Raw genomic sequence first — 27,602 nt, 5'->3', positions numbered from 1 at the left:
TTTGATGATTATATTGTGGTTATGTTAGAGATGGTCCTTGTCTCCAGTAAGTACCACGGAAGGGTTCAGAGGAAGAATGTGTCTGGAAGTAACTCAGACGACTCAGAGCAGCAGAAATACATACGTGCAGGAGAGAGGACACAGATTTTTCACCCCGATGAAACTAATGAAAATAAAAATACTTAAACCTAGTCATGTTTGTAATGATACTTTCCGTAGGTACTGGGAACTCGGTAAGCAGGTGTCTATATGGAAAAAGCTAAAAGTGACCCCATGGGGGCGCCTGGGGGCCTCCATCCATTGGGTGTCTGCCTTTGGCTCAGGTCCTGAGCTTGGGATCCTGGGATTGGGTTCCCACATGGGGCTCCTTGCTCAGCAGGGGGTCTGCTTCTCCCTCCCCCTCTGCCCCTCCCCACCACTTCTGCTCTCTCTCTCTCCCATTGGTCTCAAATAAATAAAATCTTTAAAAATAAATAAATAAAATTGACCTCATGCAAAAAAATCTTCATGGTCTCAGGATAAGAAAATATCTCTTAAATGGTACAACATTATGTACTAAGTGTAAACAATTCTAAGAACTTCAAAGCTTTTATTCATCAAAACATCACTCAGACGGCAGGAGAAGGTGCTCGTACACATGTTGTCATCCAACGGCTATGCGACCATAACATATAAAGAAATTCTTACAAGAAAGCGTGAACAGGCACCTCACAAAAGTGGACACTAATGTAATGGCCAATAAACACACACAAGTGCTCTGTGCATCGTTTGTGAGCGGGATGGGCCCATTAAAGTCTCGTGATGTTGTGTGACACACCCATGGGGCAGCGGCACAGAGAAAGACAGGGAACACCAGGGCAGCAAAAGATTGGAGCAGAGACCAGTGGTTAATGTCTAAGGAGACCCTCCAGAGGGGAAGGAGCCCAGTTTGGCAGTGCCGGCCAGTTTCAATGGTGTAAATAATCCCCACATGGCTGACGGCAAGGTGCCACTTCATGTCACTACTGGCAGAGCTGAGAACCATGTGTGTACAGAGCTCTTGTGAGTCCCTGTGAGCCGGCCCTGGCCACTGCTTGGGGGAGGCCAGGCCTCCCACACGTGGCTGGGGGCTGCGTGAACTGGTAGAGCGGTGCTGGAAGAGGATTTGGCAATACCTATAAAAGCTAAACATATTGCACGCCTCGAAATGCCACCACCCCCAAGCAGAGACCCACACATGTTCACCAACAGACATGCACAAGCATGTTTAGCAGTGCTACCTGGAACAGCACTGAACTAGAAATGACCCAGATGGCCGCTGACGGTAGGACGTTATATTTGCACACAAGGAAATAGTCTACAAATGAGACGAGTAGCCTACCGCCTCACACAGCTCTAGGAATGAGCTTCCTGAACACAGTGTCGATCAAGGCAGCCAGACGAAAGGTACTCACTGCATGATTCCTCTATGTGAAGTTCCAAGCAGACAGAATGAATTCGTGGAGTTAGAAATCAGGACGATGGGTCTTTCCTTCCAGTGGCAGCCATCAGCTCAAAGGTATTCAAACAGGTACATCCAGGAGCTATGGAGGAAGAAGCAGTCCAATGTAATGTGCTTTGTTCTCAAGGTGCACGCTGCCCAGCTCTCTGGGCTCCACTGGCCCCCTGCCCAACCTGACCTAATAAAGTACACAGACAAGGGTACAAGGCCAAGCAAGGTTATGTCATCTGTCAGATTCTTGTGTGTCACGGTAGCTGCAAACACCCAGCTCCTAAGGGTGTGACCTAGAGCAAGCCTGTCCATCATGGTGCTAACAGCTCAAGTTTGCCCAAAGCCTATAGTCTGTCACAGAAAAGCAAGCTGGACACCATAGTAGGGCTCTAAGACTCTTGAAATCTTACTGGATCGGCAAAGATTCCATTTACAAATGTATCCAGGTTATATTCATCAATCCATTTCATAAAGCTATCAGAAGAAATTCTGACACCCAGGAGAGCACCAGACCAGTCCACAGCATAGGGAGATGTGAGGACTGACATATGCAGGCCCTGAAAACATGGCCTTGGGAACAGTCCCAAGTTCCACCACATCACTAGTGGTTCTCACAGTATGGCATGGAGAAGATACAATACTCTCCAGCTAATGTAAGTAAGTGCTGATATAAGTAATGTTCATCAACAATTTAAGACAGTCAAAAAAAAAAAAAAAAGAAAGAAAGAAAGAAATGAGGACAGTGGTTTTCTCTGGGGAAAACAGAAGTGCTGGGAGGTGGCACCAGCTGGGCTGATGATACTCTTATTTCTTGACCTGGAGCTGGACACACGAATTTCATTTTGTGACAGGTGGTACACTCATGTTCTATACATTTTTCTGCAAGTCTGCTATGGTTAGATTTTAAAGAATGTGAAAAATCATGAAAATTTTTATACACTAAAAAAGAAGAATCCAGGATGCCTGGGTGGCTCAGTGGGTTAAAGCCTCTGCCTTCGGCTCAGGTCATGATCCCAGGGTCCTGGGATTGAGCCCCACATCCGGTTCTCTGCTCAGCAGGGACCCTGCTTCCTCCTCTCTCTTTGCCTGCCTCTCTGCCTACTTGTGATCTCTGTCTGTGAAATAAATAAATAAAATCTTAAAAAAATAAAAAATAAAAAAGAAGAATCCAGGGCACCTGGGTGGCTCAGTGGGTTAAAGCCTCTGCCTTCGGCTCAGCTCATGATCCCAGGGTCCTGGGGTCAAGTCCCGCATCAGGCTCTCTGCTCAGCAGGAGGCCTGCTTCCCTCTCTCTCTCTGCCTGCCTCTCTGCCTACTTGTGATCTCTGTCTGTCCAATAAATAAATAAAATCTTAAAAAAAAAAAGAAGAATCCAAAAAAGAAATTAAGGAAACAATCTCATATATAATAAGGCCAAAATGAATAAAATACTTAGGAATAAACTTAACCAAGGAAGTGAAAGACTTACATCGAAAATAACAAAGCGGGCGCCTGGGTGGCTCAGTGGGTTAAGCCGCTGCCTTCGGCTCAGGTCATGATCTCAGGGTCCTGGGATCGAGTCCCGCATCGGGCTCTCTGCTCAGCAGGGAGCCTGCTTCCTCCTCTCTCTCTCTGCCTGCCTCTCTGCCTACTTGTAATCTCTCTCTGTCAAATAAATAAATAAATCTTTAAAAAAAAAAAAAAAAAAAAAAAAAAAAAAGAAAATAACAAAGCACTGCAGAAAGAAATTAACAAAGACATACTAGAAAGATGTCCCATGTTCATGGACTGGAAGATGAAATATCAGTAAGATAACAATACTACCGAAAGCAATCTATAGATTAATTGCAATCTGTATCAGAATCTCAACAAGACATTTGGCAGAAATAGAACAATCCATCCTGAAATTTATGTGGAATCTCAATGGTCAAAACAATCTTGAGAATGAAGAACAAAGCAGGAGGACTCAGAGCTCCTAAATTCAAAACTGACTACAAAGTGGGTACTGACATCAAGACAGACATAGAGACAAATGGAATAGAATAGAGAGCCCTGGTGTAAACCTTTAGACATGTGGTCAAATGACTTTCAACAAGGGAAAAGGAAAGAACAGTCTTCCCACAAATGGTGCTGGGGAAATTGCACATCCCCGGGGAAAAGAATGATGTTGGAGCCCTACCTCACACCATATACAAAACTAACTCAAAATAGATCAAAAACCTAAAGTAACGGCTAAACTATAGAACCATTGGAGGTAAACATAGTGGGAAAACTTCACAGCTTTGGGTTTGGCAGTGATTTCTTTGATATGACACCAAAAGCACATGCAAGAAAAAAAATAAACTGGACTTAATAAAAATCAAAATCTTGTGTGCATCAAAGGATGCAATGTACAGGGAGGAGAGGTGGCCCACAGATCAGGAGAGAAGGTCTGCAAACCATTTATCTGGTAAGGGACTAATATCCAGAATATGTAAAGAACTCCCCAAACTCAATAACAACAACAAGAAAAATAACCAACCTGATTAAAAGTGATCAAAGGGCTTGAACAGGCACTTCTTCAAGGGTTATTTACAGATGGCCAATAAGTCGTGAAAAGATGCTCACACCTCTAAGCATTAGAGAAATGCAAATGAAACCCACAGTCAGATGCCAGCATGGGCCTCTACCAAACAAAATAAAACCCCAGAACACCACGTGTCGGTAAAGATGTGGGGAAACGGAGCCCTGTGCGCTGTTGTGGGAGCCCAAACTTGTGCAGCTGCTGTGCAAACAGTGTGAAGTTTCCTCACAAAACTAAATGCAGAATGACCACACAGCCCAGCTCTTCCACATCTGGGTATCTCCAGGGATAGAAGATGTTCACAGCTGCATTAGCCGAAACAGCTAAAATGGGGGAGCAACCCAGGTGTCCATCAGTGAATGGAAGGGAAGTGAAAGGTTGTCCAGCTGGGCAAGTGAATGTTATTTAGCCGTAAAAGGAAGGAATTCCTGCTGCCTGCCACCTGCTGCCTGCCTCCCTGTGGAGGAATCTGGAGGACACAATACTCAATGAAATGAGCCAGTTGCGAAAAGACAACTACTGAGCCTTCTTCCTCTTGCGAAGGATCCCGAATGGTCTGGATGCCAGCCTGGAACCAGCCGCCATGCTGGGAGGAGTGCAGGCCATGTATAGGCCCAGCCAGGTCCCCCCAGCATGGGCCCCTGGCACTGCGTCAAGGGGCCTGTAGCGATGGTGGCCATGGCCTTCCAGCTGCCTAGAAGCCCCAGAGGAGCAGGGAGTGGCAGCTGGCTGGACCCCACCCCCCCACAGTGCGGGCTCTGGGGTAGAGCAGACGCTATGCGGTTCTGACGCATAGGCCTTGGATGCAGCTCCCTGGCTGCTGGGGAGGCCTGCCTCCCAGAGCTGTGGGCCTCGGACAGATGGTACCGACCCTGCCCCACAAGGGCAAGTCTGACAAGACTGAGGCTCCCTGAGGTGGTGCAGGATGGGCTGCCGAGAGATCGCTCAGGCATGACAACCTGGTGATGAACCGGGTGCCTGGCTGTCATTTTTCACTGCAGACCAGGGTGGGGAGACCTGCACAGCGTCCAGCAGGGAAGGCCACTGGCCGTCCATCACTGGGCAGCCAGCCCTGCCTGGCCCCCACTGCCCTCCACTACACTTCCAGGTGACATTGTGACCAGAGCAGAGGGGCCTCCACCTGGGCCAGCCGCTGGTCTGAGTGGCAGACACTAGGGTCGGGGGCATCAGGCTGGCCTATCTGCCCCAAACCCTTGGGGTCCAGCCCTACAGCCTCCTCACACAGCCCACACCAGCTTCCTACCCAACCTCGTCCTTGTCACCCAGTCCCCCAGTCCTGAGCCCTGCCCCTATCTGTGACCTTGTCCATTGCCAAATCTCACCACCCTCCAGGTCCCCTGCTGTCACTGCCTTCTCCAGGAAGCCCTCCTGGTGGTCTCCTGTGGAAACACCCTGAGCCCCACCTTAGTTGTGGCCTCACCTTGCTCAGAGCAGAGAGGAGCTGCCTTGCCTGAGTCTGGCTGACACAGGACAGAGTTGGGGGGGCTTCCTTCCTGGGGTCTGAGCCTGCATGCCCTGGGGGGAGTGCAAAAGCCCGGCCTGGCCCAGCCGGACACCCCCTCCAGAGCCCCCGAGGGTCGCGCCGGGGGTGTGAGGAAGGACAGGGAGACCCAAGAGCTGGAGCTGGTGCGGGTGGGCGCTGGTGTGGGCGGGCGCTGACCAGGGATGGACATGGGCAGATCCTGCCCAAGAGGAGGTGCTCCTGCCTCGAGGTGCTCCTGGCTCCAACCCAGTGCAGCCCGCCTCCTCCCCAGGCGCACGTCTGGGCCCGTCAGCCTGAGTCCATCAGTCCGAGTCCGTATTCCGAGTCTATCAGTCTGGGACCCGCAGGAGCCCGGGACAGGGGCTGGGCACCGCGCTCCTGCACTGCATCCGTCCCTGCTGACCGTGGGGACTTCAGAGAGGGAGCGGGCAGGGGCGCTGCACTTGGGGTGACCCAGTGCCGAGCGGGGGTGGGGGCAAGGCTGGTGGCCTCCCCAGCCTCCCACGCATGGTCGTCCACGCGGCCTGCAAACGGAGCACAGTAGGGGCTTCAGGCGGCCAGGCGCACTTTCTGGACCTGGTGCTGCGCCCGTGTTAACTTTTAATTTAAAGTCTCTAGGCAAAGCACAATGGACTTTTGACATACAAATATTAAAAATTAAATTTCCCGAGTTCATTATCTGATAATTAGAACCAAATAACATCTTAACTGAGAGGCCAGCCCCACACAGATCAAGTCAGTTCCATTTAAGATTCCATTAGACCAGTGTCGGAGCGGTAAGTAATGGACCATAAAATTTAATTTGGAAATGATCTCCGCCGTGATGGAGCGATAGCGCTCACAAAGGAGGGCGGCTGGCCGGGCTCCCGAGCCGGGATTCAAAGAGGCCGCCGCCGCTGCCTCGGAGAACATGTGTTCGGCGCTTTCTTCTCCTTTCTAGGGCCCTGCGGTATTTAAAAGTCAGAATTGACCAGTGTAGCGCCGTGTAATTACAAAGATCCCCTTATCGGAGTCTATTTGCCGGCGCAGAAAGGGAAGGCCGACCCTGGCACCGCGCAGCTCATTTGCATGCACGATAATCCGCAGTCACTGGGATTCAGCCTGTCCAGCCGTCCTGCCCCCACGCCCCCCCGCCCCACAAGTCCCCGGCCCCCGTAAGTCCCCTGGGCCATGGGCCTGCAGCAGCCAGGAGCACATGAATAATGAATAGTCAGGAATGCTCTGGAGAGAGAGATCCCCCCAACCCCGCTGGGGCTGGTGTGTACCTCCCTCCCCTGAAGGTAGGAGAGCAAACAGGCCTCTTGAACTGAATGACATTCCAATTTCCCCAAAGTCCCACAAAACCTCAACAACCACACAAAAGGGACCCAGGCTCCTTCACAGGGGCCAGGCACGGCCCTTCCTGCACAAACCCTAGAGGCAGCGAGCAGGCTGGTTGGGCAGACCCTAGTGCCAAGCACTGGGACCCTGGGGGCTGTGACATGGAGCTTCACTCTCTCTCTGCACAGATGACATGATCACGCTCTGCTCCTGCAGCTGAAATGGGGGTGCCTTTGCACAGACCCCTCCTCAGTTTCTGGGAGCCAACAGTCCTAGGCCCGGTCCCCCCTGAGATGCCAAGGAGCCGCCCCTCCTGCTGTCCCTGTCAGCATCTGGCCTCCACTCTCTGTTCTAACACATATCAACTCTTGGCAACCCCCAGCCCAGCCCACCCCCAAAATGATCTCTGGGGCCTGCGGGTGCACAGGGCAGAGAAGAGCACTCTAGCCCTCGCTCTGAACCATCTTGTTCTTATTCTGCACACATTTCTAAACACCCTGGGGATCTGCTTTTCTGTCCATCAGAAACCAGGGCCGAAGCGGGAGAAGTCACATTCCCAGCGACCCCGGCTGTGGTGAGAAGTGGCCACTGGGGACCTGGGAGGTCTAGATGCCTAGGAGTGTGAGGCTGGCAGCTCAGGGATCAGCAGCCCACAGCTGGCAGCCAGCGCAGAGAGAGGAGACAAGGGGGCAGGAACATGTCTGTGGTGGCTTGCAGCCTTGGGGACCTACCAGCACCAGAGGCACAGAGACAGAGGCCGGGGGCCCTCCCTCCATTGCCCACCCCTCGCCCCGGAGGACGGCTTCCTGGGCAGAAGCCCCCGCCTGCCCAGCCCCAGAAAGCTTCTAAATTAATTCTTGCTCCTGAAGCAGGCGCAGGTGACCCGCGGATGTACTCAGCCTCCACGGGCTCTCTGCAAGCCGCCGGCTCTGCGTCTTATCTCTCGGGCAGCCTCATTTGTTACTTCTCGCTGAATACACCCACTCCCATTATTTCTGTAATTCTTGGCAATAACAGCGTTTCCGCTAATGAAACCTGCATTATTGGAAGGTTGCAGTCCTGACCCAGTGGAGATTAGCTGTGTACTCTGTTATTACTACATATGTAATTGTATAATTGATTTTAAAATTTACTTTTGTGTCCCCACATCATAAAGTAAGCAGCCCATTAGGGGAAGAAATATAATTAATACATCTCTAACCATTTCTACCCGGGGAGAAGGGAATCAGGGGAGGGGTCCACCAGGCTGGGGGTTGGGGTTCCCATCACTTCCATGTCCGAGAGACTTGTCCATGTCTTGGGTTCAAGGAGGTTCTGCATGGATGTCCCCTCCTCAACTTCTGGGATGGCCCTGGGCTGTCTTCCAGCCAGACTTGGACTTGAGGGCACCTTGCTGCCCAGCAGGCTCCGTTTCAGGCAGAGGGTTGGAAGGGCAAGGCTGTGGGACCACCTGCCGGCATGAAGGGCCTCCCGAGGGGGTGAGAACCACGCTGCCTTCCAGTGGGCAGCTGGTGCTCCAGTGAGGCCATGCCCCACGGCTGGAAGCCCCCCCGGGGTGGGGCAAGGGCACGGGCGGCCACCCCTAGGCTCGGGTTAGGCAGTGCTCTAGTAGGTCCGCTGGCCCACGGCCAAGCAGGGGGAGCGAATGGTGCACGCTGTAGGCTTGTGAGCAGGGAGAGTGAAGGGCACATGCTGCAGGCTCATGAGCCCTGGGGCTGGAGTTTGCAGCAGGGCCAGCCCATCCTGCCGTGGTTTGCTCAGAACCGGCTCTCTGCCTTCATGGTCCCTCACGGTTCTCTCACAGGTACACGGATAACCAGGGCTGCCGCCTTGCCACTTGCCCTATCAGCCCCACACTCCATGGAGAAGGCTGCAGCCCCCAGCCCAGGCCTGGTCCCCTCAAGGCTTCACAGTAACCCTGGGCAAAGAAGTACCCGAGGGCTGGAGCCTAGGCCCCATGCGGGGTGGGTGGCTGTGGTGGGGCCTGGCTCAGCTCCAAGCCCAGGACCCACCACACTGTAGGTCAAATGCTCCCTTGGGCCCCAAATTTCATCCTTTTCCATTTAAACAGCTTTACTGAACACCATTTCAAGAGCACAATTCAATGTGTCTTCAGCCCATGCATATGGGCTGCCCATCACCGTGGTCTGCCCTCCTGCTGGTGCCCCGGTATCCCCTCCCCAGGTGCTGACCACCACCAACCCAACATCTGCTTCCGTACACGTGCTTCTTCTGGACATACCACACAACATTTGTGGCCCTGTGTCTGCTCTTCCACTGAGCAGCATGGCCTCTGGCCTGTCCCGGCTGTGCCATACGTCCACACTCCATGCCCTCTGCCACAGCTGTTCATCCATGGACACGAGGCTGGTCTCTGCCTATGGCTACCCGGCTGGCTCCCAAGGTCTGTTGGCTTCCGGACATGCACACGCTCCTAGTGCCTGCACACGCTTGCAGCTGTGTGGGTGCATGTAGATGCGTGGGCAGGTGCGCCCACGCAAGCAGGGCTCCGAAGGATCACAGGGGGGGGGGGGCAGAGATGAGGCAGATGGGAAGCCCTGCCCCTCTCCTGAGGGCAGCAGGAGCCTAGCATCTGGTCCTGCCTGGCAGGACACAGATGAGGTGCCCGGTGCCCCAGGCCATCAGGCAGGGCTACGTGGTCAGTCGGCGGGGGGGAGCTGGGGGAGGCATGGGACGGGCCTGCTCAGTGTCCATGCTGCAGCCTCTGATGTCCATCAGTTTGGCCTTCATAAAGGTCTACATGGCCTCCTGGCTGGGGTCACCTGGGTCGACGCCCCCACCCCTGCCTTGACGCCCCCACCCCTGCCTTGACGCCCCCACCCCTGCCTTGACAGGCTGGGGCTGGCATACAGTCCACACCGAGGGACTTGGACTGATCTCAGAGCACGCACGTCCCTGTGAAGACAGGATGATTTCTGGAATCAGACCTCACAACCCGTCAGGGCTTGGGGGCTGATTTTAAGGAGTGGACTTTTTCTTGCAGGAGCGCCGCTGAGAGAGGGTGTGGGAGCTGATGGTATGGGTGGGGCAGGGAAACAGGCTTCACTACAGCCCCTGGAACTAGAGGGAAAAATCAATGACCCAATTAGAGGCTGGGGCTCTGTTGGGAGTGGCCTTGCATCCAAGGGCCCCCACTTGTCACTCCCCTGGGCCAGCAAGCTGTGAGACTGTCAGGGGGCCCCTCTGCCAGATGCCCAGGACAGCCTTCAGCATGGCCAAGGAGCCCCTGACACCTTCTGCTGGCCCTTGCTCAGGGTGGCCCCCCGATGGGTGGGGAAGGACCTGCTTCTGGCCCTGCTCCAGGGTCATCACCACCACCAGAGGCCTGCGGGGCACCAAGCCAGGCTACCCCCCCAGCACCCAGATGGGAGTCGCTGGCTGCCTCCCTCACTGAGCCATGGTCCAGATTCCCTGAGTTGAGTGGCCTGGGGCTGGGGAGAGGGGAGAAGGCCTGTATGGGCTGTTTACCCCACACACCCTGCGCCCCACCCAACCTCCCCACCTCAAAAGAAATACTGTCACCCCAGGCGGCCTACCCCAGCTAGGCCCAGCCCCCTGGCTCCCCAGCAGGGAGGAGCAGCCCAGGCAGGCCATCCCATCCTTCACCTTATCACGCAGGCAGAGCCTGTCACCAGCTCAGGGAGGGATTCATCAGATAACCCCGTAAATCACACATCAAAACAGCGTTTTTTAAGGGAGGCCCTCACAGAGATGGCGCTTTCTCAGCCTGGTTAAAACCCACATAACAAAATACATGTAAGAAAGTCGGCTACTTAATCATGGAGACGAAGAGCCGCCGTGAGAGACTGTTCTGCTTAATAAAAAATGTGGTGGCAACTTGCAAATATGTTTTTAGAAGCAATTTTATTACAAACTGTCCCATCGGGCAAGCGCCTTGGAAATTATGGGGCACCGTGTTCATTCCTCAGAGACCCGGCTGGCTGCTGCCCGAGGTTGCTAGGGGAGACTTCATCCCCCGGGTGCTGGTCCCAGGGAGGGGCCAGGGGCAGGCTGAGCTGCACCCCCAGCTCCCAGCTGCTGCCCAGGAGCAGTGTCCCCTCCCTGGAGGATGGGCTGCATGGACTATAAATGGTGTCAGGAGGCCTGGTCTAGGACGAGCACCCAGAAACTGGCCCTGAGGCCTCTGCTGCTCCCCCACCTCCAGCCAGGACACCCGACTCTGGTTTTCTGCAGAGTAAAAAGAGAAGGGGTCATTGTCCATAACTCACAGACCATTTCAAAGGACTCTGGGCTGAGCAGTAAGAGGCAAATCATAAGAACCCAGGTGCCTGGTGCAAAATGTTCCTCTTTGTAAGGAAGACACGTCCTGGAACCACAAACCTTCTCTGGTCTCACTCCCTGGTCTTCCTTCTGGTTGGAGGGCCTTAAGGCAGCAGGTACCCTCAGCTTCTTCCTAGCCCTTGCCATCACTAGGGCAGGCAGCCTCTGAGATGCCATCAGCCCCCTCCCGGGGTTCACACACTGTTAACCTCCCTGAGGGGCTGGACCGGTGACTTGTTTCCAAGTGGTGTTGCAGAAGGGGAAGGATGCCTTTTCTGAGATTAGGTTAGAAAACAATGGCCGCTTCTTTCTTGGTTGCTCATCTTCTTCCTCCCTTCTCTTCCCGCCCCATCTCTCTCTCACCATTTGCTCTGGGGGAAGCCAACTGCCTGGTTGTGCCAACAGTCAGTGAGGATCCAAGGCCTGCCAAAACCTGGGGCAATCTCGGAAACAAACCCACTGCCAATCAAGGTTTGAAATGTCTACAGTCATGGCTGACCATTTGTAGCCTCATGAGGAACCCTGAGCCAGAACCCCCCCTAAGCCCCCATCAGAGTCTTAGCTTTCAGAAACTGGGAGACACTAATGTTTGTTTTCTCATCCACCATCACCACCATCAACACCAATATCACCATTGCCATTATCACCATCACCATCACCATCAGCACCACCATCATCATCATCATCACCACCATCACCACTCACCACCATCATTACAACCATCATCACCATCACCATCATCACCTTCATCACCACCATCACCATCATCACCATCACCATAACCACCACCATCATCACCGTCACCATCAACACCATCATCACCATCACCACCGTCCGACACCATCAACACCATCATCACCATCACCACTGTCACCACCACCATCATTTCTTCCTGGTCCATTGCAGTTTTCACATCTGTTCTCTTAATCAGAACAATGCCTGAAGATAAGGACACGGGGACTCAGACAGATAGGCACCATAGCTCAGTGCTACTAGCTAGGTGACAGATGACAGAGACCAGGCTGTAGGCCACACATAACTCCAAATACATGTTGAATTCCCTCAAGCCCTAGGACAGAGCCACTCGTTCTCTTCCTGAGCAGGCTTCCAAGGGGAAGGGAACGCCACACCGGGGCCCTGCAGAGAGAGGTGGGAAAGCTGGGCTTGGTCAGGAAAAGTCTCCTCCCCAGCCTGATCTGATCCTTGAGTCCTTGAACACTGCTTCCCTGAACCTGTGCTCAGCAGCCCTATTCCTCACCACCCATGCTCTAGTCTCCCATAGAAAGGCCTGGGAGCCAGAGCCCTGAGGCAGCTGTGGGGTACACAGCTGACCATGGTCACAGCATCTGAGTTGTAAAATGATGTTCGGTGTCCAATGATGCTGAAGGTGACAGTGTACTGCAAGAGAAATGGCTGCTGGGGGTGGCATTGGGGTGCAGGGACTTGGAGGAAGTAGGACCTTCCAGGTCTTAACAAGTCAACCCAGCAGGGGTGCCATGCCCTGCTCCGTGGGAAGCCCCACCTGGCTCCCCTTAGAATCCACGCAGCGTGGGTGCCCAGGGGCCCCTCCTTCACGTCCCTGCTCCTGTGGGATGGCCCGCATGCCCTCGGTGATGAGTGGCGTGTCCTTCCCAGGGGCTGGGCTCCTGGCTGCGTGGGCAAGAAGACTTGAGGTCTGGGACTAATAGCAGACCCAGCTGCATCCCTGTGGGGAGCCCCCTGGATGGCATGAAGGGGCAGGTGACCCAGTGACGGTTTGTCAAAGAGTGCTAAGATCCCCATCATTGTCCTTGTCGCTAAGCCCAATCCTTGGTCCTAGCTTGGTAGTTTCCCTCTGCCCAGTGCACCCTGCACTGCTCTCAGATCCCTGCTTTCTCAGGGAAAGTAAGTCTGGAATCAAGGTATTTCTGGCTCCCCATCAGGCCCTGGAGGCCCGATATTGCCTGTGAAAGTGACTCCATGGTGTCCCCTTTAACCGGGACCATTAATTGATAACACTTAATTAATCTGCCCAGGAGAGAGATCAAGTGAAGATTGTGTCCCCCAGCAGCCATGAGTATTGACTTTGTTATTCCAATTAACTGCTGGCCAGAGGGGCACTCTGGTGAGGTGTGCACCCTAGATTGCCCCCAGCAGCTCTGCGCGCCCTGGCCGCCCGGGCGTCCCACTGGTCGGAGGCTGCTCAGCCCCACGAGGGTGCTCACCTGCAGGCTGACGCCATTAGAGGAGCCTCGTGCTTGCAATTAACGGCTTTATTTAGAGCCTCCTCTCCCCTTCAAAGAGCAATTAGATTTCTGCAGCCTTTGGAAAACACGAACGACCTGGAGAAAGACACCCTATAAATCAGGGCCCCAGGGTGGGCAAGTCCCTGCTCTGGCAGATGCCCGGTGTGAATGCCACCTGTGAGGGGGAGGCTATGCCCTGCAGAGAAGCCTCCCCCCCAGCCTCCTCTAGGCCTGTCCAGGCAGAAGCCATTGGTCTCTGCTCCAGGAGGAAAACTGTGCCTTGCTGTCCCGGTATGGAGCAGCATACCGGGTATGTCCCGGTGTGGAGCAGCATATGGAGCCTAAACACCCACAGCTCCCCACTTCGCCCCTCCCCTTCACCCCCTCACTCCTCCCTCCCCCTTCCCCCTTCCCCCATTTCACCTCCCCTCCCACCGCTCCCTCCCCCTGTCCCCTCAGCCATCTCTCCTCCCTCTCCTCTTCGCCCCCACCTGCTCCTCCCTCTTCCCCACTCTCTGCGCTCTTTTCCTCTTTTGGGAGCACTGCCCAGGCGGGCCCTACTGACTGCCCTACACAACTAACTTGTGAGTCTGCTGGTGCCCCGAGTTTGCGAGTTTGCTCTGGGCTCTGGGCCCAGAGCCCTGGAGGCAGGAGGTAGGAATGAGGTGGGAATGAGGCCACATTCCAGCCCCTGCCCCTGGGGCCTGGATCCCCCAAGACCACTGACACAGGAGCCCACCCAGTATGTGGCTGTTAGGACAGCAGACCCACGGAGGAGACCAGAGTGGGAGCCTGGCTGTGGGACGATTGTGACCGCCAGGGGCCAGCTTTCCTTTGGGAGATGAAAATGTCCCGGAACCAGGTAGTGCCAATAGTTGTACAACCTTGTGACAACACGAGGAAAATCACACAATTGTGTGCTTTAAAATGGTGAATTTTATGTTACATGAATTATATCTCAATTTTCAAAAACAGGGGAAAAAAGATGTCTTACAACTTCATGCTGAGAAGACAAACAACCCAATTAAAAACGAGCCAAAGATTTGAGAACCTTTTTTTTTTTAACTAAAGAAGATTCGGGGATGGCAAGCAAGCACGTTCCAGGCTTGGTCCCTCCGGAAATGCACGTTTGCGCCACCCCCTCCACAGGATGGGCTAGGACCCCAGAGCAGGACTGCCTGTGTTGGGGCGTGGGGAGCACTCCTGTGGCGGAAACTGAAAGCCACCAGGTCAGAAACAACCAGAAACAATGTGCCTATGACTAAAAAAGTTTAAGGTGTAGCAGCAGCCACCGCCATTGTGCGCCAAGACACTTGCCCCAGGAAACACTAGCGTGTGTCCTCGAAAGGCCTACACACGAGCGCCCCAGTGGCTCTCTCCAAATCAGCCCACATTGGACTGGCCCCGGGTCCCCACCACTGAGTGGATGGGCTGTGTCCCTGCACCCTGCAGAGTGCACACGCCACGGACACACCAACACCCCCATGAGTCCTGAGATGCTGCAGAGCAAAGGGAGCTGGAGGGAAAAAATGCACTTGTAGAAAATTCTAGAAAGAGAAAAATGAATCAAAGGTGACAAGGAGATCCATGGCTGCCAGGATGTGGTGAGGTCCAAGGAGGGTTGCAGGAGGAGTTTGGGGGGCGGGCATGCTGGTCGTCCAGGTCATAGGGGCATTTTCATTGGCATATGCACCTGTCAGGACCCATCTAACTATATACTTTCACTATGTGGGGTTTGTCGTATGTCAATTAGACTTAGATAAACCTGTTATAAAAAGTGACCCCTCCCCCACCCATCCTGGGGCCATCCTGCTGTCCTGGTCATATGCTTGTGTCCCCTGAGTGGGGCTGGCAGGTGCGCATCAGTCCCCAACCTTCTGGGGCCTCTGCTGAGTGCACCCCCAGCCCCTAGAAGGCCCTTCCCCCCCTTCCCCCCCTCGCATGAAAGCAGGGCCTGCCTCCAGGCCCTCAGATCTGGGGATCAAGGGCTCCCTGCCCAGCCAATTTGGGCAGTATACACCAGGGGAGGACAGGTAGGAAGCAGTGAACACCGCAGAAAGATCTTCAGACTGCCAAGTGCAGATCACAGGGCCAAGGGGAGCTGAGCAGCTCATACCCTCTCCCCGACTGCAGTCATACCCCCAGATTCCTGACACCCATGCTCTACCTGCCCATCCCTCCTCCACATGACAGGGGATCTGGTCCAGATCTGGCTGTGAGCCTCAGCTCAGCTACATGATCTGGGTGAGGCTCTCCCTCTGACGCCTCAGTTTTTCCACTTGTAAAATGGGCCCTGTGCTGCTCTTCCTTGTTCCTGACCCGTGAGGACAAGGAAGCCTGCCTATAGGGTCATGTCTGGCTGGACCCCACAGCGTTGTGGGACCCACTCCCCCCACCAGAGGGAGACCTTGGGGCCGGGCTACTGCCTGAGGAGGTGGGCTAGGTCTGGGAAGATGGGAGGGAGACAAGCCCACTTCCCTCCCCTCCTCTGCCCCTTCAGTGCTGAGCGCACCTACCCGGAAAACAGGCTAGAGGACAGGAGCTGTCCTCTCCCAGATGCTCCCCAGCCCAGGTGCCTGCTCCATCCCCTGCGCTGGCCCCAAGACCAGCCCAGCCTGGTCCCCACCTCAGGGGCCTGTCAGGGGGCCTGTCTGCATTTACAAAGCTGAGCTTCTGCAGCTGCCAACCCTCCACGGCCCAGGGAAACAGGATTGCCCCAGACAGAGAACAGGGACACCAAGTGTGAAGAATTGGGCTGACAGCACCGCGGCTGATAGCTTGTTGAATGAGTGAGCGCGACTAGGAGGGAAATTTACATTTATATAGTGCATTTCACCAGGGCCTGGCCAGGGCCAAACAGCTCCTGAGAGACTGGGGCCGCCAAGCCCCACCCCTGCTGACTGGCCACCGACATAGCTGGAAGCCTGGTAGGACCCAGGTCAGCAGGGCCAGAGCTCCAGCCTGCTGGGGGTACCGCAGAGGGACTGCTACGAGGTCCCCTAGGCTTCCGGAGGAGCCCTGTGCCCTCCCAGGCTCAGCCCTTGCCTCCTGACCCAGGGGAGTCACACTGGGAGGCCGGGGAGGGAACCAAGCCCCCGCACCCCAATCTCAGACTTCCAGCCTCAGCACCATAAGGAAATAAGTTCTGTTGTTTGAGTCGCCTGTTCTGTGGCACTTGGTCATGGTGGCAGGAGTGACTGAGACTTGCATCAGGGTTGCAAACCAGAGAAGTAACCCTTTTTTAACAGGTGATGTGGCCAAATCTGGGGAAGAATCAGCTGAAACCAGCTCCGGTGGTAACTCCCTCCAGCAAGAGGCTGGAAGCAGGGAGAAAAGCGGGAAAGCAGTCCTGTCCTGCATGGACAAGTCTCCCAAGTCCCACAGAGGGATGTAAGGACCAGATGAACAGGCTCACCCCATGACAGAAAGACTGAACACAGACAAGACAATGGCTGCTGCCAACATCTCCCCATAGAAACAGCGTATCCATGTTGGTTCCTGTGTGGTTCCCATGTGGTTCCCACGTGGTTCCCTTCATGGTTCCCTTTGTGGTTCCCTGGCAGGAGTGCCAGGCATATCCCAAGGAGGAAGGTGGCAGAAAGCACTGCCAGTGGGCACTGGTCACAGCCATGGCCACGACGGAGCCACGGACTCGACCCCCTGCACACAGGGGACCTCTCGGGTTGGGAGGTAAAAGACAGGGCAAGCTCCTGAAAGGTGGGGGGCAGCTGCTGAGTATCCGCACAGCTTCCTGGATCAAAATAAACTAGGGATGAAATCTCCCACGCTTACAACACAGTCTCGAGAGAGAAAAACTTAGAAGCTGCACAGAACACAGAAGCCACAGAACACAGAAGATGAATACATCCAACCACATAAAATCAAGAATTTCTAGACGGCAAAAACTGCCCCTTCAAAAAAAGACAAATAGGGTACAGGGTGGGGGTACTCACAGCACATCTGAGAGAGGGACGACTAACACCCTAAACAGGAAAAGCTCCTAAAGAGGAACAGGACCAGCTATGTCAGGAGACAAGCTGAGGCTGGGGAAAAAGGGAGCCGCTCTGTGCTGGCTGACCCCCCCCCCCGTGGTCCTGGCATCTGGGGCTCAGCCCCAGCCCCCCACCCTCACTGGGCCACCAGCTGCTTGCAGGCGCTGCCAGGCCCTGCCCCCAGAGAGGACTGTGCTTGGCTTCAGGCTTGGCTGCCAGCACCTCAGCATTCTCACTCTTCTTAAGTGAGTGGCCCCCAGTCCCCCAGATTCCTCGGCCCTCTGAGAACTGCTGAGTCTGTGCCCCGGGCACGGAAAGCCCTGTTTTCAGGACAAAGACAGCCTGTCATCTCCTCCGTGGAGCCCTTCTTGAACTCTGCCGGCCCCCATGGGCTCCTGGTACCCCTGCTGCCCCCAAGCCCATGGGGACACTGTTCCAGGCACGGCCAAGGCTGCCACATGTGGCCTGTGACATGGAACCCCAGCTCCATGGGGACGACTGGCCTGGCCAGGATTCCACCTGCTGCCCTCCCAGAAGCCCACTGTCACTGGGGCATTCAGCCCCCTCCTGTCCCACTCGGGACCCCCAAGCCACCCAGTCTGCTGCCATTCTGTTCTGGGGTGTGTCTCTGGGGGTACCGGGTGCAGTTGGAGCAGTCAATGTGGTACTGGCCCTTCCTCAGTCCCTGAGTCTGTCCCCAAGTCTGTCCCTGAGTCAGGCACCATGCCCTGTCCCCCTGCTCAGCTGACTCTCTTGGGGCCTCCGGAGACCATGTTCGGGGCAGCAGGGAGGGCGGCCATCCTGGCCCGGCTTCCTGGAAGGCAGGGTAGCCCGGGAACTCTGCTTCTGGAGGGAGACACCCGGCGTCTTTGGCCGGGGAGCTGTGCCATCCGCAGAAAGCTGTCCTGCCCCCGAGAGTGAGGACCTGCCCCTGTCCTGTGGGGAAGACTCCGCAGGGTTTTAAGTAAAACTCACTTGGCTTGATTGCCGGAGGGCACGGGGGCCTTGGCACTTCCAGGGGCCCAACCATCACCTCCCTGGAAGGCAAGGGGCAGGTTTATTCCACTGATCACAAGCACATCGGGTTAATGTGTTTCGCACCAGTCGGGAGAGAGGGTAGAGGGCAGCTCTTGGCCTGAGAGACCATGGTCAGGGGGATGCTGGGCTGCGTCCTATTGTGATGGCTGAACCTGGGGGAGTTGCAGTCCAACCAGCATGGTGAGCCCCACCTGGGGCCCCAGTTGGAGACAGGGAGGAATGGAGGGGTTGCCCTAAATCAGGAACTGCGAGGGCCTCTCTCCCCACCATGTCTTCCCTGGCAGCCTGGAGGCAGACCTCAGGACCCAGTAGCCCCTCTCATGCTGGCCCCCTGACTCGGTGGGACCTGATCTGACCCTCCCGCCTTCCTGCTGCCTCCAAGGGGCCCCAGGGTGCATGCACGCACCAAACAATCCCCTGGCCAGGGTCGTGTCCCACCTATGACCTGGACCCACTTCTGGAGCTGGGCCATGCTTCCAGGCTCCCCAGATGGCCCAGAGCCATTTCTCCAACCTTTTCCGACTGCCTGATCACTCTAGAGAGTGTGTAGGCAGGGTCAGGGGCAGGGCCCCCCTTCATACAGCTCTGCACCCAACTGGAGTCGGGATCCTTTGGCCACTGTGAGTGAGAGTGGATACGAGGGCTGCGGGGCTGCCAGTGGTGGGGGTGGGGGGCAGGCGGCCCAGGGCCAGAGCCACGGGCGCTGGGGCCACAGGGAGACTTTGGCCAAATGGCCCCAGGGAGAAATGCTCCTGGGACCTGGGCTCCCCAAGCAGTTTTTGGCTTCATTTTGTACGCCACCTGTGAGTTATCAGTCTTTGCTCCCTCCAAGACTGATGCCACGGCAACCTGGCCTTCCGGACCCCCTATTTATCACCATTTAATATATACTAAAGTGCTCTCCCCTTTGATTGCAAAAACAAACAAACAAAAAAGCTGCATCAATCATGGAGCAGCAACAGGCAGGATGTGTGGGTGTGTGAGGGTTGGGGGCCTGTGGGCAGCAAGCAGAGGGCTTCCCGATGGGCAGACTGGCGCCCCCCTCTCCATCCCCTGTGGTCTTCCCTGGCACAGGGAGGAAATGGGTACACAGGGGCCCGTGGCTACAGGTGTCCCACCAGGAAGGTACTCCTGCCATAGGCCACACCTCAGGCCCCTGTGTGGCCAGGCCTCGGCCCTCACAGGCCCGGCACTCCCGGCTGAGACCGTCTCAGCCAGGTGGTCGGGGTTTAAGGACCCAGACCCTTCTCAGCTCGGCCTGCCCAGGAAAGGGCCCTCCGGGCTCGGGTGGCGTGAGGCCCGTCCGTGCTGGAGCTGTGCTGGACCCCGGGACTACTGGCCGCTCTCCGGGCAGAGTTGTCCCCCAGGAGAGATAGACCCCTTCCACGGAAACACGGAAACCCAAGCACACGTTCCAGCTGGACACAGCGCAGGGAGAACACAGCTCATCCTGTCCAGCCACTGGCCACCACTAAGGTATTAATATGACTGCCCATATGGCCAACAGAGCCTCAGCTGGCACACGGCGCCCCAACAGACACGTGCCAGGCCTGGGGCCTGGGTAGCAACAGGCTCCTGGCCCTAGCGGGCACCGGGCCCCCAGCCCCCTCCGCCACCACCTCCCAGTCCCCCTATCGACTCCCCCTCCCAGCCCTTGATCAGCGAGGCCCCGGCGGGTGGAGCTCTGTGGCAGCCCCGGCAGTGGGGGCTGCTGGGACTGCAGTGGGAGGGAGGGGCACGGGCTCAGGCCACTAAATCAGTCCACGCCTGTCACCAGCTCGGGGCCGCGGGAGCCGCCCGAGCGGAAATAACAAATGGCTGTCATTGTGGAGCCAAAAACCTGTGATTATAATTATCACATCCTCGGTGACCTTGCGTAAACTTTAATCCCTCTCCAATGGAGCATTTAAATAGCCTTCAGAGCGTACCACGGAGCCCCGGTCCGCCTGCCGCGCCCCCAGCCCCAGGGCTCCCCGGGGACAGGGACGCCTCTGAAACCGAAGCGCCTGCCCCTGAGCACGTGCTCACAGGGCACTGAGCCTGCGCTGCCTGGGACTCACCCTGTGCCCTCCCCCGCCCCCACCTCGTAGAGGGAGCAAGGGCAGGGGGCAGGGGCTGACTCCCACCCCCACTGAGCCTGTGTCCTGTGGTGCCATCCAGGGGCAAGCACAGTGAGGTGGAAGTCCAAGGGCTTCCTCGGGCTCGGCCCTCCCGGGGTCCAGGTCACCAGAGAAGCCCGGGGAGGCGTCCCTGCAACCAGAGATCCATCTGAGGCTCTGCAGAGGCGGGGGGAGCTCAGTGGGGTGGGTGAGAGCCAGGCAGTAGCAGAAGGAGGAGAAAGCAAACCCATAAAGCCCTCGAGGTGGGAGGGAGAGAGTTTGGGCTCAGCCCGCCTTCATCCCAACCTTGTCTTCGTGAGCTGTGGGGATGCACGCTCACACATGTGCACACAGGAACATGGTCCGAACACACCTGTACTCATGCACACACACGTGCACACACACGAGCACACCTGCATGTTCATCCACACACAAGTGTGAGTCCAGTGCACAGACACACGTCCACACACGCCCATAGTCATGTGTGTGAACGCATGTGAACACGCACTCGTGCGCACATGTGTGTGCATGGATGGCCACGTGAGCGTGCACACGTGAGCACTCCCCTATGCTTGCCTGCAATCACGCACATTCCCCTGTGAGCACACTTGGTCGGTCACGCTGGTGTCACCGAGTCCTTAGAGGTGAGCCAGAGGCTGACAACTCTGGGTTTTGGGGTGGGCGATGGGCCTGGCCCCTGAGGCAGGGAGCACCATGGGTGTGCTGAGGGTGCCCCATGTGCAGGACTGGGGGCCGCCTGTGGGGGGAGCTCGCTGGGGTGGGGGGCTCTGGGGTAGCAGCAGAGCCTGCAGTGGGGAAGGACGCACAGGTGGAGCAGTGAAGGCAGCCATGGGCCCAGAGCTGAGCCCTGAGAAACCCCCACACAAGGACGCTGAAGAGTCCAGCCCAGGAGGCAGAGGAAGAAGGCAGAGCAGACAGAGGCCGGGGACAGTGTCCTCTAAGTGGAGAGGGCCAGGTCCAGAAGGAGCACATGGCTCCAGGGGCCAGAGGCCAAGCGATAAGGTGCCCTGGGGGGGCACACAGAGATCTTAGGGGCCTGGCCTGAGCCATGACCTCCTAGGATGGGGTGCCCTGTGGCCAGCAGGGTGGGCAGCCAGTGGGGACCAGGCGCTGATGGGCAGTCCCCATGGGAGGGTCACATCTTCCTCTGCAACCAGGGCCAACCAGGGCAGCCCCGTGACAGATATGGAAGCCCAGACTTCGGGGGTGCAATGGGAGGTGGCCTGGGAGTTCAGACGGAGGCCGTGGGCCTGCTCCAGTGTGGGAGTCCTCAGGGGCTACATGGGCTTCGAAGGGCCTTGGACCTCACGGGCCCCGAGGTCACAGCAGGCCACGCCGGCCACACCTCCCCGGGGACCTCTGTGCCTCCAGGCAGGTAAGACTCTTCCCAAGAAGGGAGCCATGCAGGGCCCTCTGCCCTCACTGGGCCTCAGTGTCCCAATCAGTCTTAGCTGGGGCAGAACTGGGGTCCCCGAGACAGGGAGGGACTCTGGAGCCCATGGCACACTGTGGGCCAGGACTGCCACCGTGGCAGGGACATGCCCGTCGTTCGGGGGCCAGGACCTCAATTACCGGCCATAGCCACGCAAATGTCAGCAGCAGCGCCCGCACCCTCGGCCACGGAGTCTGGGCCTGGAGCGGCCTGAGAGGAGGCGCCCACAGCTCACATAATTGCCGGCTGCCATGCAGTCACCCTTGACAGGCCATCTCCTCCCGCCCAGGTGACACACAGCCCCAGCCTCCACACTCCCCGCCCCACAGGGTCCTCGCTGTAGCAGGGCACTGACTCTCCCTCTCCCAGGGTGGGGCCTCTCTGTGACCCAGAGACCTGCACACACTAGGGGCTCAGTACCAGTGTGAGAGTCCTGGACTTGTGGGAACCTCACCAGAGAAACGAAGAGTAAGACAGACAGGAGGGAGACGCCCTGTGAGGGAGCTGATCCTCCATCTCTGAAGAGCCATAGTAGGAGCGTTTGTGCTCGGGGTGGGGACAGAGACCTCAGAGAATGACTGCCATGCAACATGCGTGCACAGCCAGTGCAGGGGCTCCTGGGGCTGTGTCCCCACCGTCCTGGTCTGCCCCATCCCCCAGGGCACCGCATGAACGGACACATGTAGCACGCCTTCTCCTCCCGCATATACTCAGCCTAGACTGAAGCTCGTGAAAGCCAGGGACCCACACCCTCTTTCAGGAGCCGGCCTATGCCTGGTCTGGGCTGCAAGAGGCAGGTGTGGTTAGGAGGTCAGCCTGCAGCAGGGTGGAATGGAGGAGGACCTGACCCAATTGTGAGAGCCCAAATCCCAAGCTGGGGGAGCAGGGACAACCCCAGCTGGTGCCAGACAGGGGCATCTAGACTTCCATTTACCTGCCCGCCAATTCATCGTCCTGCCTCCCTTGTCCACCAGTCATCCCTCCTCCATTCATCCATTCAAGCGCAAATTTATCTATACATTCATTCATTAGCCCCTCAACACTCTCATGCACCCATCTGTCCACCCCTCCACCCACCAGGCCCCATCCATCTCCATCTATCTGTATATCCATCCACTGGCCATTCATCAATCCGTCAACCTATTCATGCATTTGTTTCTTCTGTCAGTCAGTTGACCCATCAGTATGGAGTCTGATGCCCAGAAACTAGTGCCAACCTTCTCTAGGAACACAGGGAGGCCACCTATGTCCAGGTGGAAGTGGATACGCAGGTGTTTGTAGACATGGTGCTGGTAAGATGGGGAGCTTCTGTTTTAGATTATCCTGGTTTCCCAGTGAACGAAGTAAGAAGAGCAGCTGAGGTTGAGGAGGGAAGCATGTTGGCAATTTAAAGAGAGAAGAGAATGGGGGAAAGTGTTCCTGAAAGCAGCCTTTGTGAGTGAGAAAGAAAAATGAAGTAGGTTAGCTAGGCAGTGCCCAGTACCCCTTAAGGCTACGGTCATAGACACAGAGTGGTCAGTATGCTTGTGTGTTTGTGTGCAGCTATGTTCAGCTGCTTAAATGTATCTACACATTCATCCAGGGGCTATACATCCCCCCTCCACCCCCCCCTCCATCCATCCATCCCCCCTCCACCCATCCATCCCCCCTCCATCCATCCCTCATCTATCCCCCATCCCCCATCCATCCATCCCCCATCCATCCATCCCCCATCCATCCATTCCCCATCTATCCATCCCCATCCACCATCTTTCATCCATCCATCATCCACCCATCCCCCATCCATCTATCCATCCATCCATATATCTATCCATCCCTCATCCATCCGTCCATCCCATGCGTCCCTCATCCATCCCCTATCTCCCATCCCTCCTCCGTCCATCCATCCAGCCCTCATCCATCCATCCACCATCCCTCAACACTCATCCATCCATCCATCCATCCTCTATCCTCCATCATCCATCCCCCATCCATTAATCCACCCACAATCCCTCATCCATCATCCATCCATCCATCCATCCATCCATCCACTACCCTTCATTCATCCACAACCCCTCATCTTTTATCCATCTATCTATCATCTGCATCCATCCATTCATTCCCCATCCACCCATCCATTTCCCATCTACCCATCCACCCTTCTATCCCTCTCTCTACCTATCCATCCATCCATCCATCCCCTATCCCTCTATCTATTCATTTACTCTTCCTTCCATCCTTCCTCACTACCACCCATCCATTCTCTCTTCATCCATCATACCTGTCTCATCCTTCCTCCATTCTAGGGAATGGTATGGGGACAGGATACTCTTCCTGCCTTCAAAGACAAGTGAAGTCCAGAGTGGACTGAGGGGACAAATGAGTGAGCATGGAAGGGTAATGCCCACAGCCACTGTGTGGTGGGGAGTACTCTGTCCTTCTGTGGTTGTTTTTCAGGCCTGAGACCTTGCTCCTCACCCTTCTGCTTCTCCCTAGAATACATGTGGGCCTTCTTGGATCAAAAGTGGTGTCACAGACAAGTCATGACCTGGGGCAGTACATGGGGTCCCCTTCCTTTTTCCTACTCACTGAGCTTCTGGTGTCTTCTACCCTTTCAGGCCAGGCTTGACCCCAAAGCCCATGTGTCCTACAATCTACAAAAAAGCAAGAGAATATGAAAACTGTCCAAGTCCTTGCCATGACTGCAGGCTCTCTGTTCACTGTGGGGAACAGGCAGGAGCGGGTGGGGCTGGGGTCCACAGGCCCCTCCAGCAGTGTACGCTGACAGCAGTCCCTAGGCCTCAGCTGCCTCTGGACCCACGCAGGATGCAGCTGCCCACAGAGGAGAAAGCCTAAAACTGCTGGCAGGTCTCCCTGCAGGTCGGGCCAGGTCTTTCTGCAGTGGCTTCATCACGAGGGATGTTTGGCGGGATGGTAGGGCAGCCCAGTAAGCACACACAGTTACTCAACACAGGGCTGGTGGCTGCTCCAGTCAGCCGGCCAGGTGTGTGCGCCAATGGGGAAGGGGAGGGTGGCTGTAGGTAAGGGCACCACCACCACCACCACCACCACCACCACCCCGGCAGCTGTGGTGTGGCCCACAGAGCGGGTGTACAGGCTGGAGCTGGCAAGTTGCTGAGAATGGCCTGCGTGCCACACCTGAGCACCATCCGAACCCTGCACCTGCCCTCGGCAGAGGACCCAGGCAGGTAAACACAATGTCACTCTCAGCCCTGGGACACACACAAACAGGCCAGCTGGGGTGCTTTCTGCCCTGACCCAGCACCCACACTGAGACCCCGATGCTGCGGGACCCCGCCCAGCCTTGCTCCAAAAGCCTCTTCTTACGGTGTGACCTTGAAACACAGAAGCCCCAAGTGGGGGAAGGGAGAACATTTGTCTGTTGCCAGCCCTCCCTTAGCCAGCTCTATCAGCTCCCCACATGCACCCTTGCCCCCACCCCTGCCCACAATAACCCAAAACCTGAAAACTTCCATCTCTCCCACTCCTTCTCAGGAACACTCAGCATCTCAGTCTTCTCAAGCTTGTTACTCATGTGTCTCTTCTCCTAAGAGGTAAAACAGGACCTCAAAATCACCAGGCCGGGCCTCCAACAGCAGCAGCATGTGAAACTGGGGGAGAGGGCTCCAGAGGGAGTCCTGGGGGAAGGCAGGATCCCACGGTGCCAGGGCACGGGCCTGCAGGTCGGCCCCACACACCCCCCATCCCACCCTCCGTCCCTGGAGGGCAGGGCCCATGCCTGGGGCTCCTCCTTTGCTCGGTGGAGGTTGGACCAGCAGAGGGGGCCTTGTCTGGCTGCAGGAACAGAAAGCAAGCTAGTGCTCAGGAGGCTCAGTGGAGGCTGGCCTGTTGGCCCCTGGCCAGGAGGCTGACTGGGGAGACCCTAGAATTCCTGCCTGGTGCCCCCCTCGCAACAGTGACTTCACTTTAGCTGGGAGTGCAGGGAAGGGTCATTGGGCAAGCTGAAGGGCAAACTCCAGTCTCTTCTCCTCACCCCGCCTGCCCACAGGGCCCCTCAGGAGGACCTGGCCATGTTTTGCATCCCAACAGGGACCCTTGACCAGGCCAAGGTCAATGGGCCAGGCCCAGGCTGGGCCAGTTACATTCCTTCTCCTGCAAGTGATGGCAGGCCCTTGAACTAAGAAGCTTGTGTCCCAGGAATAGAGTGAGGGCCAGCAAGTTTCCTGTCACTCTCATGGTGCCAGTGACAGTGACCCCAACTCACAAAGCAGCAGGGAGAACTCTGCCTCCAACAGGCAAGTGGAGCAAGGAGATCTGTTTCAGGCAAGGTTTGATCCAGCTGCTCAAAAGGTCTCCCACAGGAGCAGTTTCTCTTGCCCTTCCTAGTGATTTCAGAGGCCTTTCTGTGGGAAAGACAGGGCGGTGATTGGCTCTGGGAGGGCCGAGGTGATGAAATCCAGCTCACACTCAGGCTGCTGGAGCAGAGGAGTCCAGCAGGGGAGCGGAAGGAAGTCAGTTTTGGTCCTGGTGGAGCCTGGGAGTAAATGGTGCCTGGGATGGGCACTATCGCCTGGGACAAGGGCAGGAAGGAGGCCAGGAGGCCCACGGAAGACATCTTCCCCCATGGCTGGCACACCTCGGGCCACACACCTGTCAAAGGAAGGAGAGAATGCCCCACAAGCCATCAGGGGTCATGGGAGGCCACTGCCCCGTGGCCAGACCTTGGGAAGAGGGATTTTGTGCGGCAAGTGGACAGCAGGCCACGTGCCCCATGGCCGCTCACTGCTAAGGCCGCTCACTGCTAAGGCCGCTCAGCCTCATAAGTATCAGTTTCCTGTCTGTGGTGGAGACCCTAGCTCAGGTGAATCACAGCAGCCAGCTCCCTGGGACCAGCGGGGACTCCAGACCAGCAAGGAAGCCTGGGTAATGCCGACCCGGCGCCCAGCCGTCCTGGTCAATGGGGAGGGTGTCTGCCAGGCCAGCAACAGTGACGGCTCCACTGGGAAGACTTGGGACAGATGCCACCACACCTCCCGTGAGGCTCCCAGCTGGCAGCGGTGCGCCTGGCTCTCTCTATGGGGCTGGATGGGGACTTGCCCTGGCCACAGAGGGGGGCCCAGCCTCCCTGGTGGGGGTTGTCAGGGGAGCCCCTAGCCGGATTCCCCACCGCAGCCACGGGCCCTCTGCTGGGAACCACACCGTGCAGACCCCAGCTTAGGAGCCCGCGCACAGGGAGTGAGTAAGTTCATTACCTTCTACAACATGATAAGCCCTGTTCTGATTGCTGCATTAAGGGACAGAGCTGCGAGATTATAAATTACAGGGATGTGCTCACGCGTCCGTCTCTCCAGGGCCAGGCAGGACAAGTCAATTATTTTTACAGGTCCAGGGAGGGCACGGTTGATTGGGGCGCCCTGTCCAGGGTCCGAGCCAGCAGCACGTGGGGCCCTGCCCACCCCCGTTCGGAGCACGGGTCCCTGGCCTCCCCCTGCAGTGCCCTGGGCCCTCCCCCTCCCGCGGAGGAACACGTTAATGGGCGGCGGCGGCTTCTTATTATTCCTGCCCGCGGAGAGGAGTGAGCCCGGCCGGCTCTCTGAGTGGCCGGCGGGACCATCAGTATCCCTGAACGATACTCAGCAATCTTTTTTTTTCTCCCAATTGCCCACCACAGCCTATATTACAAATACATAAATCA

At 56.6% G+C, this 27,602-nt stretch overlaps 1 pseudogene; it reads left to right on the top strand.

The window, feature by feature from the left end:
• Positions 1-1,499: 1,499 nt before the first annotated feature.
• Positions 1,500-5,693, top strand: LOC101688924 (annotated as a pseudogene).
• The last annotated feature ends 21,909 nt before the right edge of the window (positions 5,694-27,602 follow it).

This window comes from Mustela putorius, unplaced genomic scaffold, assembly GCF_011764305.1.
Source record: "Mustela putorius furo isolate JIRA1106 unplaced genomic scaffold, ASM1176430v1.1 tig00000083_pilon_pilon_pilon, whole genome shotgun sequence".
NCBI classification, from domain to species: domain Eukaryota; kingdom Metazoa; phylum Chordata; class Mammalia; order Carnivora; family Mustelidae; genus Mustela; species Mustela putorius.
This window is presented reverse-complemented; position numbering and strand designations above follow the sequence as displayed.